A 15,372-nucleotide genomic window follows, 5' to 3' on the forward strand; every position below is an offset into this window, starting at 1 on the left:
AGATTGTTCGGAGGTATTCGTTTGCTTGTTTGTATACGTAATGTATTACAACTTTTTATGTATTCGTCAAACGAATTCCAACTAACCATACATTCTAGCGTACGTTTTATTTTTTTATATCATAAGGTGGCATACGAGCGAGCGGCCACCTGAAATCGCTGAAATAGCGAAGTGCCCGTTGCCCATAGACAAACGCAATTGCATATGCGTTGCCTACCTTTAATCGACGGAGGAAAGGATGCACAGAAAGAAAATATTTTCCCTTCACATGCATCTTCTCATCCGGAAAGTCCACTTCCACTTCCCATTCTTTCCTTATAAGAAAAAGGATGGGAAGGGAAATAGAATATTAGGCCTCCGGGACGCACACTCATCAGACGAAACGCGGAATTGCTTCCACTTCGCGGCTGTCTTCTGTGTGGTCGTGGTATTTCACCGGGCGAGCCGGGCCAATTCGTGCGAAGATGTAAAAGCGGACTCTACCACTGTTAAATGTTAGTGAAATGAATGTTTTCAACATTACACTTGTATAGTATGTATGTTTATTTATAGTGTGTTCTTGTAATGAATTTGTATTTAATATGTGAGAATGTAAGCGAATTATGTAGATGTGTTAAGTAAACAACTTGTTAATTGGAAACAGTTCTTTGAAGGAAAAAGTTTGAATTCTCGACCCTGGTTTATCGTACTCATAAGTATTTCAAGGTTTATGTATTTTATGAGTTGTCCTGTTATTCTCATGCGCAGATGACTACAAGTACATTATATTTTTATCGTCAAGACGTATATGGACTTTCCATGTACGGCAGGGGTGATAAACATTTCGGTCGAAAAAATCCACATATTTCACGTAATGTGTAGCAATTGTCTCATGTTATTAATTTAGTGGGGATAAGTAATGTTTCAAAAAAAGGACTAATTTTTGCTTCGTCAGTTTTTACTGACAATAAAACTACCACGCTATAGCAACCGTAGTGTACCCAACAATTTTATATATTTAATTAATTTTAATAAAATCAGTTGAGGAAGTTAGATTTTGGTTTATGATATCACTGGAACTAAGAATTATAAAATAATATGTTTAAAATATAGACGTTGATTGCTAAATAGAATAATATTCTTTATAGTGTTTTTCCCACCAGTATTAGGAACTTGTTTATTTGAATTTGGAATAAGTAATTCGATAAGTTAATATAAAACTTACAAGTGACATAATACGATGCGTGTTATAATTAACAATTCTAATATCCTATAGAAAATAACACGGTTAATGAACATTGGCCACGTAATACAGATTAAAAACATGTTTAAATGTCAGCACGAATTAATAAATTGTAGCATATTAGTGTCAAATATATTATTGCAATTTGGTGAGAAAAAACTTTAGTGTTAAAAATAAAGTTAATTTTGAAATTATTTAACTCTTTGTTATTAACAGTTGTACACTTTTAATCAACCGTAATAACAGTATTTTGGTAGATTTGACTTTTATATCAATAGTTTTTAAGATGACTAATAAAACGTTTTAAAGTACTTTAACTACAATTAGCTAATAGCTACATCATTGCATTTAAAGGTACATAAATCTCAGAAGGGCAACGGGTGTCGAAATGCAGTTAGCGGTGATTCAGTAAATTGATTGCCGACAAACTTCAGACTTATTGACCATGAGAGTATAGACACCTATCGGCTGTGCTTTAGCGATTTTATCTTGTTCATTTCAGTTGTTTATGTCGTAATATTAAATGATAAAATAAACTAGGTAAGATTTATTTAACATTTAGATATTTCAGTTTACCTACTTAAGTAAATAAATAGCAATAATTCTATTAAAAAAGTTGGATAAACTAAAACTATTAGATTATCCCAGGCTTAGAGGTAACCTAATAATTCGGTAAACTAAACCAATTAGGTCTTTATTAAATTAGCTAAACAAATTGCCAATAGTGTGTTCTTTTCTACTACGAAGTAATCTTAGTTATATTATAAAAGCGAAATTTTATATGGATGGATGGATAAATGTTCATTTAAAGGTATCTTAAAACGGCTAAACGGATCTCAATGAAATTTGGCATGCATATAGGACATAGTCTGGAAGAACAGATAGGGTACTCATTATGTTTTTTTATTCCGCGCGAAAGGAGTCGCTGGCTACAGCTAGTTCATAGTAAATAATAAAAAAAATACCGAGCAAAGCTCGGTCATCCAGGTACTAGTATTAATATGAGTAAATACTAGTAATTAATAGTATGCTGGTAAAGTTATGATATGTAATTGTTATGTAAGAATTTTCCTGTAAGTACTTTCACGATACGGTACAAGTAATACTCGAGAAGAGCTAAACTAATAAATCACACAGATTTTATCAATTACTTATAGTTAGCAATTTCCTTATTGCTTTCCCACGTTCCTTACACAATTATACATAACTGAGCAGTCGAGTTGTATTACGACTGAAAGATAAATTAATAAAATTACAGCAAACTTAATGTATAGTACCTGGATGACAGGACCGAGCTTTGCTCGGTATTTTTTAAATTGTGTTTTTTTAAAATTATATTTAAGTACGAATTACTAATAAAATGATGAAATATGAATAATATTGTTCGATCTTACCGATAGAAAAAGTTAAGTTTATGTTTAAGTTGATTATCGATAAAACACGAATAAAATGACATTTTCTAAAAATGATTCCTAGCTAGATTGATTTATCGCCCCCGAAACCCACTATATACTAAATTTTATGAAAATCGTTGGAGCCGATTCCGAGATTCCAATTATATACATATATATATACAAGAATTGCTCATTTAAAGATATCAGATTTAAAGAAAAGTCGATGTAAATTGATATAACGTTATATTTAAGACTTGCTGACGACCGCAACTGCGTCCGCGCTGAATAAAATAAAATTTGCATTTGTGTGCTTCCAGACAATATTCTACGTCGATGCCAAATTTCAGATCAGATTATGCTGGCTAATAGTTATTTGTAACACATTCCTCATAATAAATGAGGATCATTCTTATAATTATAATTGCTATATAGCATTAAATAATTTAAAATGACAATAGCACAATGGCTTAGGTAACAATGTATGTAAATCTTTGTTTCAGTTCGTTCAACTTCTATTATGTTGATGCAATTAACTTGTATAGAATAAAATAACATTGATTTTTAAATTACTCATTATCTTATACATAAATAAATTCCAGCTTTTTTATATAACAGAAGGGGGCAAACGAGCAGCGAGAACACCGAGGTGTTCAACGACGCCCATGGACATCAACAATCCCAGAATAACCGCAGTTGCGTTGCCGGCCTTTGAGATAGTGGTACTTTCACGCGGTTTTGAGCAAAAAAGGTCTTGACAGACAGACGGACAGACAACAAAGTGATCCTATAAGGGTTCCGTTTTTTTCTTATGAGGTACGGAACCCTAAAAATACTGTCAACTTGTCTTACTAATATTTTTGATGCGAATGTTTAGATAAATGGACGTCAGTTAGAAGATATCTCCAGAACAGCTGCATGGATCTCGCTGAAATTTATCATACATGTAGAACATAGCCTGGAAGAACACATAGGCCTGATTAAGGTTTTTTTTTAAATTCTCACGGACGGAGTCGTAGGCGACTGGTAATATGTTACAATTCCGAAACTAGAAAATACTAATTTTACTTGACTCCGAAAAAAGATAAGATTTTTTAACTTAAACTTCAAGGTTAGTTATTTTACTTATTAATTATAACTTTCGTATAACAATTTCTCTAAATAATTTGCATACGTTTTATGCCCTTTGAATAGTTGCAGTTAGAGTTATGTAAGACAAGGTGTGTTTTAGGTGCGAATTAGAAAGCTGTTGGAGAAAGTAAAGTGTTTTAATATAAATATGAATTGATATAAAAGGCTTATCATTCATTTTTATACTCACATGTTTAATTTACGTAGCGACTAATCAAATTTGTTTTAGATAAATCAACATGTAAAATATTAATATTTACATCAATAGTATTTTATAGTAGCATTAGTATAATTTTTAAAGGTGTGGTTTCACTGATCATTAATTGTATTCGATACATTTTGGCACAAAATTTTGGCATTTACCTCAAAAGTTATAAACGCTTAAAACTAGTAATTTAAAATAAATTAGGATACCAAACAAATAACTATTTATGTAACACGATTTTATAAATACTAATTTATTTGAAAAAATAAAGAATATTGTTTAAATTGTACAGAATTTAAATTACTCGCTTAATTGTGAAATGATATGAATAAGTAATCTATTTATGTTAATAGTCACGATCTAACAGATATCACTGTTTTATAGAGTAAACGGATTTTATGTGAACCCGATAACTGTTGCCTTTGAGCAGTAGTTGTCAAGTAAAATAATTTAAAGATTTGTTATTCGTGTACAGTCAGCTGCATAGATATGTGTACTACAAAGCAACAGAAATTGTACACAACTTCGATTTAAAAATGCACGTAACCGTCCTTATGCTTCCAACCATAAATACATGGTAATAACATAACGTGTATTACGTATATTTGAAATCATAGACCTATATAACTTTCTGAAGCCTTTAAAATAGATACATATTTATGCAGCTGACTGTACTATATTTGCAATATTCAAAAAGGATCGCCACATTAGTAATACCTAACACGAGCAGCCGTGATATCTGTATTCACTCTTTTCTTACGCAAATCCATTTTCAATAAAATAAAAATTATATCATTTGAACGATATTATAAGAGTGGGTACTAATGTATGATTGTAGTTTGACGATTGTAGGTTTTGGCAACGTAAGGAACTCCACAAATAAACCGACAGACATACTATAATTCTACAACGTAATGTACGCAACGTTAAGATTTGATAATATTTATAATACGCACTTGAACTTGATGAATGTTTGCACGCACTCCATTAGAAGCGTGGGTTAAACTACCAATAAATTTTCATTTGATTCTAACAAAGATTGTGTGTGAATTATCTAGTTTTAGATAACGAAAGCAATTGTTTGTAGATGACATAACTTGTAATGGAAATGTTACGTACTTAGATTTGTACAATCCACTCATACAGAACCATAACAACAAATATCAAGACATGCATACTCTTTCCCGCAACCCATCCATACTTTCTTCATTTATTGGACGCTACATTGATATACTTTTCTTGGTAATCTTCATAATTATGTATATCTTCTTTGATACTCTAGCTCAGACTTTCCTAAAGTGGGCGAAAACCTGGGCGCTGCAGGTCTCAAGGGGGGCGATAAGAGATCCATCCAGAAAGAAAATGGGGGCGTTGTGTGGAGGCCTGGGAGGTGATTTGTAATTTATATAGCTAGGAGACCTCTTAGACAAAGACTGCATGAGTTCTCAACTATCAACAACAACTTGTGAAGATCATCTAATATGATTTAAAAGATTGAATAAACTCTAAAATCGGGGCGCTAAAAAATATTTATTCTCAAAGTGGGCAGTAGACAAAATAAGTTTGGGAACCACTGCTCTAGCTCAATCATACGATAAGCGCTTTTAACATGAAAGTTATTAAAACTGATCATTTTGCTATAGTCGTGGCTAAAAATGGCTTCACTAAACAATCAATACAATGAATACTTAATATATACACGTGTTCTATCAACGATAATAATCGATAATGAAAGGACGTTATTGTAGCGCACTAATCTTTGAATGTAGAAACACGGACTAAGAAAATCACCCACCGTTTTATTAAATATATCTGCCGCTTTTTAAAGGGGATGAGGTGAAGATACGATCGGAACGATCGCACTGGCAAGCAATTTAGGCGTAACTAGCTGTAGCCAGCGATTCCGTCCGCTCTCAATTAAAAAAGAACTAAATCTATGTGGTCTTCCAGACTATGTTCTACTCGTAGCAAGATCCGTTAAGCCGTTCCGGAGATATCTTCAAACAAACATCCATCCATCCACCTAAACAATCGCTTTTATAATATTAGTAGATATGATTAGTATCAAGTATGATTGGTCCTATTATTTGACAAAGGTGATTGTGCGATGACATGTCCTGTCTCTTAAAATTCAAAAACACTAATTGTCTAGAAGCCATTTAACGAATATGGTAATGTATAAAATACCCAGTACTCTAGGATGTAGGTCGTCGTTTGTTTTCGCAGCAGTCACAATAGGAATGGCAGCAAGGCCTTTCTTTCAACGGACTGCGATCTGACAGTTTGTAAATAGCTCGCCGTGGAAACAATGCTGTTTGATTACTACGTCTAAGTATAAAGAATCAGGAATGAAAACTACTACTATGTTTAATCAATAACGTAAGGAAAGTATAATATTAAGGTTCTTTTTCTATGAGTTTAGTAGATTTATGGAATTGAATATTAGGTATAATAAATTAACAAAGAAAAATGTGTTATGTTCGTAATTGATAGATTGTTCCGAAACCATAGGCAACCAGGCTATCATCAATTGGGAAGACATGTTGTTTGACTGATGAGTCGGGACAAGCTTGCTCGCACACGTAGAATAAAATATATAAAATTGTATATAAGACTATATACGACATGTCCATTTCTCTGAATCTATAAAACATTGAATTGACCGCCCTGGACATTCGCGGTTTAATGCCGTCCGTTTTATGCGTCGGGGCATTTAGTCGTAAAAGACTCGTTTCTGAGTTAAGATTTCCCGGACATTACGACTATGCTTTACGACTTTTATCCCGAATAGAATATTCAGTGTTGTATTGTCCTTTGTCAAAATGATATAAAGTTTTTATTGTAACTTAAATGTTACTGAATCGAAATGAAGTTAGAAGTGTCTTAACGAAATCATTTTATTTTGTAGTCATTTGCTACTAAGACGTTTGGCAAACCATAAATATATTTAGTTCAAGATTAAATTAGCTAATCTTGTATTTTTTTGGTAACCAAAAACAAATATTTATTATCAAATATAGTCATTTCTTAATGTATCAAGATTCACCGCATTTTTGGATCTAATCAAATTTGTTATAAACTTTGGCTTTTATAATCAATTATTTCAAGATAAGATTACAATTTTAAGAAAGTTTTGTAAAACTGAATAATTTGTATTTACTCTGAACCGGTTCAATAGTTGCCCTTCAACAAATAAATTAACGGCTCATAGCTCAACGCGTTGTATTATAACTACATGATTCGATCGCGATCTACCTGGTGACTAGCAGATCGCAGTGCGAAACGCGAATCATAATATGCAGGTACAAATTAAACTGAGTTGCGCGCCGACTGATCTCCTTTACACATGTAAGCCGTGAGATAAACTGTAGCTCATCAATTATTAAGTTACTTATTACAGTTAACAGTAAAATATTGACGACAATTTACATATATATTTGTAAAATCAAGCATATAAACAATAATTGTCTAATCGTCTAATAATTTTAAGGTTCATAACACACTAGCATATCTCGATTGAGACGTCGTTTAAGCATTTGACACGGCTGTCTCAGATGTTTTCTCAGATAAAAACTAATTGAAGTCAACACAAATTATCACATATTTGATTTGTCGTATTTAATACATGTATCTATTATTTACACATTTGTTTGGTTACTTCCTTATTTACTGATAAAACATACAAATTCAAGCTTCAATTGCCTAATTACGGGTACGGTTTTCCGATCGGACGGGGGATTGAATTCCGCCATTCTACTATTGTCGTAAACCATGTCCTAGCACAAGCATAGAGGTTAGTTGGAATGGTACAAGAAATATTATAATAGTAAATTAACAAAAATCGGCTAATACTTTAAAAATAAAAAAAATGTAAAAAAAATATCATCACTACGATTTAAATGTTGTCGTCACTTGCCAGTGACGACACGTATCGAAGACGTATGAGCATAGTAATTGTGTCATGTAAACGTATCGTGACATAAAACTGCAGTTCACGGCCGGGTCATTGTCGGTTGGGTGCGACTCATTAACTTAATTAGATATTATAAGTGTAAACATGTGTTTGCTGTCCTAAAGTACCATGTCTAATTCGTCTATGTGAAAGATTTTTTTTCGGTGACTGTTTCTTTTTTTTTTGTTTATTTAGAAACTTTAGCCTCTGCCGTTCGTTTACTCTTTAAGTAAGAAAATTTCAAAAAGTATTTCTTCGTACCCAGCTGCTGAAGAAAATTATATATTTTTTATATTTTAAGTAAAATTTAAATGTGTCTTGTATTGCAATGAAAGTGAAATGCTACATTTATTTGCGGTCTAAATTCAAGGTTGGGATGACATTGTTCCCAGCTGGCCGACGTCCAAATAAAACAATTTCGTATAGCAGAACTAGACAGTATTATGCAAGGCTAATTACAATCCCACGTGTTAGCAAGTTAATAAAACTTGCGTTTTTTTGCGTCATTTATCAATAATAACTAAAACTGTTAATTAAGAAACAACAACTTCAAATAGGTACAAATATGCTTATATCATTTTGTATAAAGTAACTCTAACCCCGGAACGCAAATATTATCAGTTTATTGTATACTAGCTGTCGCCTGCGACTCCGTCCACATGGAATTAAAAAAAAGGTCTTGCCAGACGGACGGACGGACAACAAAGTGATCCTATAAGAGTTTCGTTTTTATTCCTATAAGGTACGGAACCCTAAAAAAACATTATTAAGTAGCCTATCATTTCTTCCAGACTATGTTCTACATGAGTGCCAAATTTCATAAAAATCCGTTAAGCTGCTCCGGAAATACCTTCAAACAAACATCCGTCTATCCATCCATCCAAACATTTGAATTTATAATATTAGTAAGAAAATTTAAACGCATAAATATCATCATCGGTACAAAATTAACCACAACATTTCTGACAGTATAATGTTTTCTAATAGCTGTCTGTGTCTTGTAATGTTTGGCCTATTTATTTTTTTACAAAATATTTCTTGCAAAACTGAATACATAAATGCGTTGCCGCCAAAAATACTCGTGTCAAATATTATTCATTCACAAAACAGTTGATTTTTAAACAACTGACGCAAACTTGCTTTTTGCAACTCAATGTTAGCACAAATAACAACACTATTATTACAAAGCACAAAAAAAAACTATTTATTTTTTGCTACCATCGTAATTCTACCGCTATGGATTATTACGTGAACTTTAGATGACAAAAAGTCTATTAAAACAACATAACCTTTAATTATCTGTGGTAGAAACTGAACTATGATAACCACAAATAGCGATAATCCTAGTAATACGAGATATCAAGAGCAACATTTTCTTTTAAATCCAGTTTGTAATAACAGTTCTAAAAAATTAGATCAGAAGCAAAAACACAGTATAATGATAAACATTAAGTTAATTAGCGTTGTTTAATGATTCTTAAAATATAATACATGCCTAAATTCTAGGTTAATTAATAAATGTAAATTTATGTATAATATAAAAAAATAACTTTGGAATATAATTTTCTCAAAGAACATCTTACTAATATAAATGCGAATGTTTAGATGGATGGATGTTTGTTTGAAGGTATCTCCAGAAAGGCTGAACAGTCAGCATAGTCTGGAAGAACACATAGGCTAGTAATTATGTTTTTTTTTGTTTAATTCGGCGTAGACGGAGTCGTGGGCGAAAGTTAGTTTGAATATATATAAAACTTTTTGGGTTATGTATAATAAATATTATACCACGCTTCTTCAGTTATGATAGAATACCGATCTAATGCGAGTAAGATCGAGTCAATGATAATAAAATTGTGTATAGCAAACTAAAAGAATCCTACCCATCCCATCGGGCAGTCTGCCAGTACTAACAGGTGATACTTTAGACGTGACGACGCCTGCGCACGCAGTAATTGCACATTTAATTTTTAAATTGATACTACATGTACTAAATATAAAACTACTAGCTGTCGCCCGCTACTCCGTCTGCGAGGAATTAATAAAAATAATTAGTAGCCTACTAGAGTTCTACTAGACTTATGATGTTCTACATTTAAGTCAAATTTCGTCAAGATACGTTAAGCCGTTACGCAGATAGCTTCTAACAAACATACATCCATCCATTAGTAAGATATTAGTAAGATAATAAGAAGTAAGATTAATGTTATATACAACTATTATTAAATACTCAGACAGCTAAAAAAGTTATATTGGTCATCATTAAACGTATTAAAGAAGTACTTTTAAAATAATTAATCATGTATTATAAATAAAAAATTGTTAGAAAGTTAGTGGCTTTGATATGTTTCATGTATATAGTGAGATAAATGTGAACAAAGTTGATAAATGTCGCATTTCCGACCTCATTTGTTTAAAAATTTCACCACTGTCTTAAAAACTAACCTAATAATGCCGATTTCATTATTTAGCCTTTGAATTTTAACAAAAATAACTTGTTTCATGCCGATTGTCCTTTTAATTATTGAAAAGCATATTTTGTATATTTAATTGACATAGTTTTTAAGTTAATTAAATTAATTAATATTGCTTTTATTTCAATTTATTATAAACTTCGATATTATTCAAAAACACGAGTGTGATTATTTATTAAAATTAAATGTTTACTTGTTATTTTTATTACTATAAGATTTAATTAAATAAACAAGGTGAAAAATGATATCAAACAGAACCGGTTTAATTTGGGTATAATTTAATTGAACGAAACATTTGCGCTTAATCGCGTAGCAACAAACATGTTTTGGTAACTTCGAAACGTCACCCCAAATATGTCGGACACCGTTTATTAAATTAAACAACATATAAATATAAACGTAATTATTTAATTATATCGTACACTTATCGTTTTACTTTACTGCTTAATCTATATTTGATTCCTACTAAATTAATACAAGAAATATAATAGTTTTATATATGAAAAGGGGGCAAACGAGCAGTTGAAACACAGAGGTATTCGTCAACGCTCGTGGACATGTGCAATACCAGAGGAACCGCAGATGCGTTGCCGGCCTTTCAGGTGATACGCTCGCTTCTTGAAGGGACTTAAGTCGTAGTTTGTTTGCTAAATCTGCCGAAAACGGTAATAAAATACTAAATTACTTTATCTAGTAATACCCTATCGCCTATCTCAGACTAGATCCTTGTAAATATCCGAAGCGTATAGCTGTATAAAATCAATGTATTGATTTAAATGTACGACCTCGGTATAACTGATAAAGCGCCATTAATTCTTCGCTTATCTCACTGGGGGATTATTAATATTTATATATATATTTTCTCGTGACATATAAAGTTGGAAATGTTACAATGTATATTATATTAAATATCTAATATGTAAACGATAGGTGTCAGCTGTCAGGTGCCGCATACGCATAACCTACGTATAGAATACGCATTAAAAAATCGCAAAGTGAATAATACAGTGAAAAAGTGTAATAAATAGACAAATTAGACAACGATTTATCAGTGAGAATGTTTTCTGAAGAAACAAAATAGTGAAACAACTTATAAACAACATTATATTATGCCCAGTTTTAACTCGCAGAACATTGTGTAAACTGACTATTATCGTTTAAATCAACAATTTTGTGTCTAATTAGGATCAACGAAACTCATAAATGTTTAAATTTAGGACATACAGTGTTAATATTTGTGTTTGTTTACAAATAAATTGTGCACAATGACAATTAAAAATAATTAGTTTTTGGACAATACCCACCTCGAGAAAAAATATTATAGCGCCTACAGAAAATTTAGCTGCAAACTCTCATAATGCGATAAATGATCATTTTATCCAAAGGCGGACAAAACATGAAACATAGAAAACACTAAGCTGTCACTACCTAGTTTTCCGTTTCAATAATTGTTACGCACGTCGCTAATTATACATACTTGCCATCTACTTGCTGCGTTTTACCAATTTAACGATTATATAATATGGAAGGGCAATTTCAAATTCTGTTTGATAAAATGAAGGGCGAAATGCAGAACCAAACTGCAGAGTTAAAAGAATCGATAACAAAAAATGTAATGAAACATATGGAGGAAAAATTAACTCCCATTATAGAAGAAAACAAGACATTAAGACTTAGAGTAGAAAAGTTGGAGAAGGAAATTGAGTATTTAAATAGAGACAAAAGAAATAATAATATTATTGTGTACGGTGTGGAAGAGAACGAAAGATCGGATCTGGAACTATTGGAAGAGGTCAAGAATAATTTTAAAAATGATACGAATATTGATATTGACCCACGCGATATTAATAAAATACATCGCATCGGTAAGAAATTAAGAGAAGGTAATAAACCGAGGCCTATACTCTGTTCGTTTACAAGCAACTGAAAAAAGAACGAAATCATTAAGAATAAAAAGAAATTGAAAAATATCTATGTAAATGAAGACTATCCAAAAGAAGTTTTAGAGAAGAGGAAAGCGTTGCAAGTAGAACTAATTGAAGAACGTAATAAGGGAAAAATAGCATACATAAAATATGATAAATTAATAGTAAAAGACCACAATACAAACAAAGAAAAAAGAAAAAGAGAAACATCCGTCTCGCCTTCTACTCATGTTAGCCATCCGAATAAACAACAGACTTTATCTTCCATCAAAACGAACAGGACAAACGCTTTTGATATGATGAGAGCTAGATCAAACTCTTTTCCTAACTCACCCGCAACAAAAAATCAATAACAATTAAACATCGGCAAATGGAAAACGAGACTTAGCGATGACAATAAAACATTTAAATCAATTAATGAACACAAATCTCCCCCAAGCCGACTGGTCCTCGTGGGGGCTAACGACCACGACCCTCTAAAAATAGAAGGAAAGACAGAAAAACATTCATCAGATATATTTATAGCAACTCTCAATACAAGATCACTAAGAACCCCGGAAAAACTTATAGAATTAGAAACAGCCATAGAACATATAAAATGTGATATCCTAGGAATAAGCGAAGTAAGAAGACTGGGAGAAAAAATTATCGACTACGACAACTATATTCTACATTACAAAGGTGAAACCGCAGGGCTATATGGAGTAGGGTTTATTATTAAGAAAAACCTATCAAAAAGCATAATAGAGATAAAAGGAATATCGGAAAGAATAGCAGTTCTTAACATAAAACTACCCACAAATAGGAAAAGATATGAAACATGGTCGATTATTCAAGCGTACTCACCTACAGAATCGGATAAGAAAGAAGATATTGCAATAACTGACCAATTCTACCAAGAACTACAAATAACACTTGAAACCGCTTACAAAAATGTTATCGTTATGGGCGATTTCAATGGACAGATTGGAACAAGACAGGTGGGCGAAGAATATACAGTAGGAAAATATGGTATAGGAAAAAGAAGTAGGAATGGATCGAGAATAGTAAACTTTGCATTAGAAAACAAACTGAGCATCTTAAATAGTTTTTACAAAAAGAAGAAAACAAAGAAATGGACATGGACATCTCCTAATGGAATGTATAAGAACGAAATTGATTTTATAATGTCAAATAATAAAGAAGTTTTTAAAGATGTTTCAGTCATAAATAATCTAAATTTTAATACGGACCATAAAATGGTTAGGGCCATATTATCAGCAGATATTAATAAAACGAGTAGAAAATTTTATAGAAAAATCCTACCCACCATCTTTCCTAACAATAATAATGATAATTTCCTTAATAACTTACAAAATGAAATAATAAAGAATGACAAACCTAGTATGTCAATGCAAGGAAAATATGATAGTTTAATAAACATATTAAAAACTTCTGTAACGAAATCGGCCGCAGATATGAAAAAATCTATTTCAAAAGAAGCAAAACAACTACTAGAGGAGAGGAAAGATCTTATACGAAGTGGAAAGAAGGGTGAAGTACGCAAACAGATATCAGAGTTAAGTAAAAAGATTAGTGCACAGCTCAGAAAGGATAGGAAAATAAAAAGAACAAATACTTTGAAACAACACATAATAAGAACAGGAGGTGTAAGGAAGGGATATAAGGAATTAGACAACAAGAAAGAATGGATGGCGAGTGCAAACACTAATAACGGAACATATACCACTAAGAGATTAGAAATATTAAAAGTCGCCACTGATTACTACAAGAATTTGTATAAGACTCGAAACCCCGTTTTAATAACAACAGAACTAAACATAATAGCGGAAGATGACGAACCAACACCAAAGATAATGAAGGAAGAAACTATAAGAGCTATTCAATCTCAAAAACTTGACAAAGCACCGGGATCGGACCAAATTACTAATGAAATTTTGAAAGCAACATTACCAGTAACCGCCGGAAGATTAACTGAAATTTTTAATGAAATTCTAAATCTAGAGACTGTGCCTGATGATTGGACTAAATCAGTAATAGTACTAATACATAAAAAAGGTAGTAAAGGGGATATCGCGAATTACAGACCAATAAGTTTAATGACCAATATTTATAAAATCTTTTCCAAAATATTACTTTCACGAATTGTTGCAGTACTTGATGACAATCAACCAAAAGAACAAGCCGGCTTCCGCAGCAAATTCTCTACCATAGACCACATCCATGTGTTAAGACAGATTCTTCAAAAATACAGAGAATATAACAAAGTCTACTACTTAGGTTTTGTCGATTTCAACAAAGCATTCGATACATTAGAACACAAATATATATGGGAAGCACTAGGTCGTCAAGGCGTTCAGGCGAAATACATAAGAATAATTAAAAACATATACGCTAAGAGCACGGCACGAGTACGAATGGAGTCCCTAGGCGAAGAATTTCCGATCGGAAGAGGAGTTCGGCAGGGGGATCCTATATCCCCTAAACTGTTCTCAGCAGTATTAGAAATGATATTCAGAAACTTAGAATGGTCTTCATACGGCCTTAATATAAATGGAGAGAATCTTAATCATCTTCGCTTTGCAGATGATCTAATTTTGTTTTCCGAATGCCCCAATACCCTACAAAAAATGCTACAACAATTATCAGATCAAAGCGCATTAGCAGGCCTTACAATGAATATCTCAAAAACTAAAGTAATGAGTAACACGACGAAAAACTTTGTAATCAAAATTAATAATCAAGAAATAGAAAAAGTCAAAGAATACGTATATTTAGGACAACTAATTTCAGTTGAAAATTTAATGCAAAAGGAAATAGAGAGAAGGGTTGCTAACACTTGGAAGAAATTCTGGTCGCTCAGTGAAATCATGAAAAACAAAGATATGCCTATTAAGGAGAAAAGAAAAGTATTTAATGTATGTATACTACCCTGTTTGACTTATGGTTGCCAAACATGGGCATTGACAGAACAACTACAAAATAAACTAATAATTTGCCAGAATGGAATAGAACGAAGCGTAGTGGGAGCAAGAAGAAAAGATAAAATGCCATTAAAAGAAATAAGGAAGAAAA

General features: G+C 32.1%; 1 protein-coding gene and 1 pseudogene across 1 annotated transcript in view; one reads left to right on the forward strand and one right to left on the reverse strand.

Moving 5' to 3' along the window:
• Positions 1-15,372, reverse strand: part of wdp (Leucine rich repeat protein windpipe) — a 43,377-nt gene that overhangs the window by 3,320 nt on the left and 24,685 nt on the right. The window lies entirely within an intron of this gene.
• LOC106124424 (uncharacterized) lies at positions 11,679-12,667 on the forward strand (annotated as a pseudogene).

This window comes from Papilio xuthus, unplaced genomic scaffold, assembly GCF_000836235.2.
Source record: "Papilio xuthus unplaced genomic scaffold, Pxut_1.1 DF825946.1, whole genome shotgun sequence".
In the NCBI taxonomy this organism is placed as follows: domain Eukaryota; kingdom Metazoa; phylum Arthropoda; class Insecta; order Lepidoptera; family Papilionidae; genus Papilio; species Papilio xuthus.